Raw genomic sequence first — 3,935 nt, forward strand, 5'->3', positions numbered from 1 at the left:
AAAAAAAAAAAAAAAAAAAAAAAAAAAAAAATAATAATAATAATAATAATAATAATAATAATAATAATAATAATAATAATAATAATAATGATGATAATGATAATAAATGCCCGGATGCAGTACCAGGCAGTGGCTCTCATGGCTTCTGATCTTAACTGATTGGAAATGTTATCATGTACATTGTTTTGTCTTGCTGTAAAAGATGGGCTACAGCAAATATTCTGCTTAATACCACAGATTTGCTTGTCAGTTGTTTGACCGTAACCTGTTGAGCATGTCCCTTGGTGGCTGACGATATGTGCATCTCTGATCATGAGCAGAAGTAGTGGGGGAGCATCATAGTCATGTGTTGAGAGGAATTCTTTGGGGTCTGGATAATTCACCTTTGGATATATGAGAGCTCCGCGCTGAATAGCAGCATGGATGTGCTACACCGGGCTCTCCATTCAAAAACAAATCTAATCTAATAACATCGGTGGAATGGGATAAAGGAACCTGTGGAAACTTAAAGGAAGCGGTCTTTTAACGAAAATAATCACGAAAACGAAAATCTATTGCCATACAAAGCACTTTCTCCTATGTACGATGTTTAAGTGAAACATGTGCGAAACGCACACGCGAAATCAACATCGGAAAGTCCCTGCTGCTGCACCTGCTGTTGCTGTTGCTGCACTGGAAGTGGCACTGGTGTTGGTATTAGTGCTAATCGTTTCTCCTCTCTCTCTCTCTGGGGTAAGAGACCTTGAGATGGTTCTTGTCACCACAGAAGTAACATCTCGGCCTCCTGCCCTCTACGGCCATGTGTAGTTTTGTTCCGTCCGGTAGACTGATAGAGTCGGGAATGATCTCTAAGCTTCTTGTTCTACTTGGATTAAGAGCTCCAACTTCTGACCCGGCCAATTTTGTTGGTTCAACTTGTTCACCCCAGTATTGTATTGGTGTCCTCTATGTTTAGGAGGAGTGCCGCCACCAGCCAGCATATATTTATTTCTGGGGCACCTCCCCAATTTCTATTTTTGCTACGCGCCCACCAAGGTACGTGAGCACGAGTAAAATGTCTTGACCTTCTAGTGGCAGTGGAGTGGTGCTTTGCTTCTTGCTCCGTTGCGAAATGCACCTCCACGGTGGCGAAACGTTTTCCTCTTGTTACATACGTTTTTACAGTCCATACTGGCTTAAGTATGACTTCAAGTTGCTCTTGTGTTGTTTGTTCCATTCTTTTTTGTTGTGTGCGTTTACGCATTTGTAAATGAGTGGGTTCTTTTTTGTGTCCCTAATTATAGCATTTGGTGTATTTATCGCTACATTGTTTCCTTTTTTTTTATTATTAATCCGTTTGACGCTTGAATGTCTTACACTGTGACATTTAATTTTTGCTCGCTGCCGAGGCGAAACCGTTGACGCTTGGCTTGTTGCTGTTGTTGTTCGTGTTTGTGGTGGTGGTAACAGTGTCAGTGTCATTCTTTCTTTCCTGTTTTCTGTTTTTTCTTTCCTTTTTCCTTCTTTTCCTGTGAAGGAACAATAGTGGTGGTGAAAGAGGGGTAGTCTTCGTTGAAATGGTTGTTCAATGTCTCGGTCTCATTCCCTCTCTCGATCGCCATCTTTTCTTTTTTTCGAAAAAAGTGTGTAATTAGCTCCCAAAGGGAGCTATTTCCAACAAAAACTAGTTCCGCAGGAGGACAGCTTCCCCAGAAACTGAATTCAGCAACAAAAACAGGAGTTCAACAAACTCTTCAGAACAAAACGACAAACACGAATTACTACTCACCGAGCTCAAAAAGAAGACGTCCTGACACACCAACAACAACATCAGCAACAACAACAACAACAGCAACAAAAACAATAATAATATTTTCTACTCTAGGCCTGAAATTTTGGGGGAGGTGACCAGTCAATTAGATCGACCCCAGTATGCAATTGGTACTTAATTCATAGACCCCGAAAGGCAAAAGTCGACCTTGGCAGGATATGAACTCAGACGGAATACCGCTAAGCATTTCGCCCAGCTTGCTAACGATTCTGCCAGCTCGCCGCCTTAACAATAATAAAAATAATAATAATAATAATACAGATAGTTAAAATATGTACAATACAGAAATAGTGGTACACCAGTACGGCCGCAGTTCAGGAAATAAAACTAGCAAAAGAATAAATGGAACCATATCTGATATTTACCATTTGTGTTTTCAATAAAGTAATTTATACACCGTATTGTCTGAGAGGTAGAAATGAGGCTCTGTTGCATCTCTATCTGTTAGACCATAGACATAGCAGTGAAGTCCTTATATATTCTCTTAAATATATTATTCAACATTTCAAGATGTCTTTACCCCAAGTTGGCCAGAATTAACATGTGCTCATACATTGTTATTGTATTTACGCTCCGTTGTTTTTTTCCTGGAACACAATGCAATAAAAGATGGTGGGAAGTGTTGTATGATCTCAGTTCAATGAATGAAGTTAGGAAAAGAATAAAATAATAAGCAAAATGAATCGATCATCACTATTAGTTCGGTTAGGTCAGTTTATCCTCTTCTTCCGGTTTACCTATTTGTTCATTTATTTTATCCTTTTATATAAATTTATTTATGTTTATAGTACATGATGTTATTGTTGATTCTCTTATCTTCTTTTTCTGTCTTTCTGTTTTTCTTTCTCTCTTAATCTAAATATCATCACAGAGAAAATGGATTGATGATCAAGCTAAGTGACTATGTTTGTTTTATGATCATTTAATCCGAATCACAAATTAGATGTCTTCAAACAAAATACTGAGTTAACGTGACCGCCATTCGTCTGATGTGAATGGCAACAGATTTATGACTATGACATTTCGACACTGTTATTCCTGTCACTATTTTCCTTCGTCCACTTTTTTCGCTTCCACACTATTCAGCTTCATTTTCATCTTCTTTCTTTTTGTCTGGCAGCTCTTGGTTTCCTCCTCTACTTTTTTTTCTTGCTTCTTTCTTTATATAACAAAGATGACGTAATGGATAATATGATCCTAGATATACTATGCTTGTAAAACATGACATGGTCACCGTTAGAAGGTATTTAATCATACTTCTGCTCAATCGCAATTAATGTGAAGCTAAGCATCAATAATTTCTCATTTCTCTTCTTCCCCGTCTCATTCTCCACCAACGTTTATTCCTTTTCTTTCGTCTTTTTCTTCTCTTCTCCACCATTTTGTCTGCAACCTTCATCAATTTACCTGTTCTCTTAAAACAATTTGTCATTCCTGTGTCGCCACTGTTATTGTCCGATTCTTCCTTTATCCCTTTCTCTTCGTCTACAACTTTCTTCAAAATCTCATTCTTCGCCCTTTTCACATTCCTTTGTTTCTTTTACTACCTTCCTCCTATCTCCCTTTCCATTCTAACATCATTTCATTACGCTGTTTCTTTATAAGGTTGCTCAGCCGACCTACTCGAAATAGTCGAATGTCCTTCAAGTCACGCATTACATTTTTGATTATCTAAGACAGACTGTCTTCAAGAGGAAGAGCAGAACGGTCATAGCTAGAACACTTTTCCTCGTAGGTCTGCTCGATCTGACTGTTGGCTACACACGAGATTCCAGCATTCATTTATTCGGTTATCCTTTCTCGTTTTACCAATGATACTTGTAATCATTCAGTCTTTCTATATATATATATATATATTACACATTCTTTAATTTCCCCACGGTTTGATTCATTATTCATTATTCTCCTTTCTTTCTTTACTTCCTTCCTGATGTCATTAAATTTCTTTAATATCTGATTATTCGTTCTCCGCATTGAAAAGATTTTCATGCACATTGCTATGCAGATATAATCAGTTTCATTTGCCACGTTAATCATCTGCACTCAGCCGTTAACCACGAGCGACCAAAACAACTAATATCAGAGAGGCACTGTTTCGATGAACGGAAGATTCGAAACATTATTG

Source organism: Octopus bimaculoides, chromosome 20 (genome assembly GCF_001194135.2).
Source record: "Octopus bimaculoides isolate UCB-OBI-ISO-001 chromosome 20, ASM119413v2, whole genome shotgun sequence".
NCBI classification, from domain to species: domain Eukaryota; kingdom Metazoa; phylum Mollusca; class Cephalopoda; order Octopoda; family Octopodidae; genus Octopus; species Octopus bimaculoides.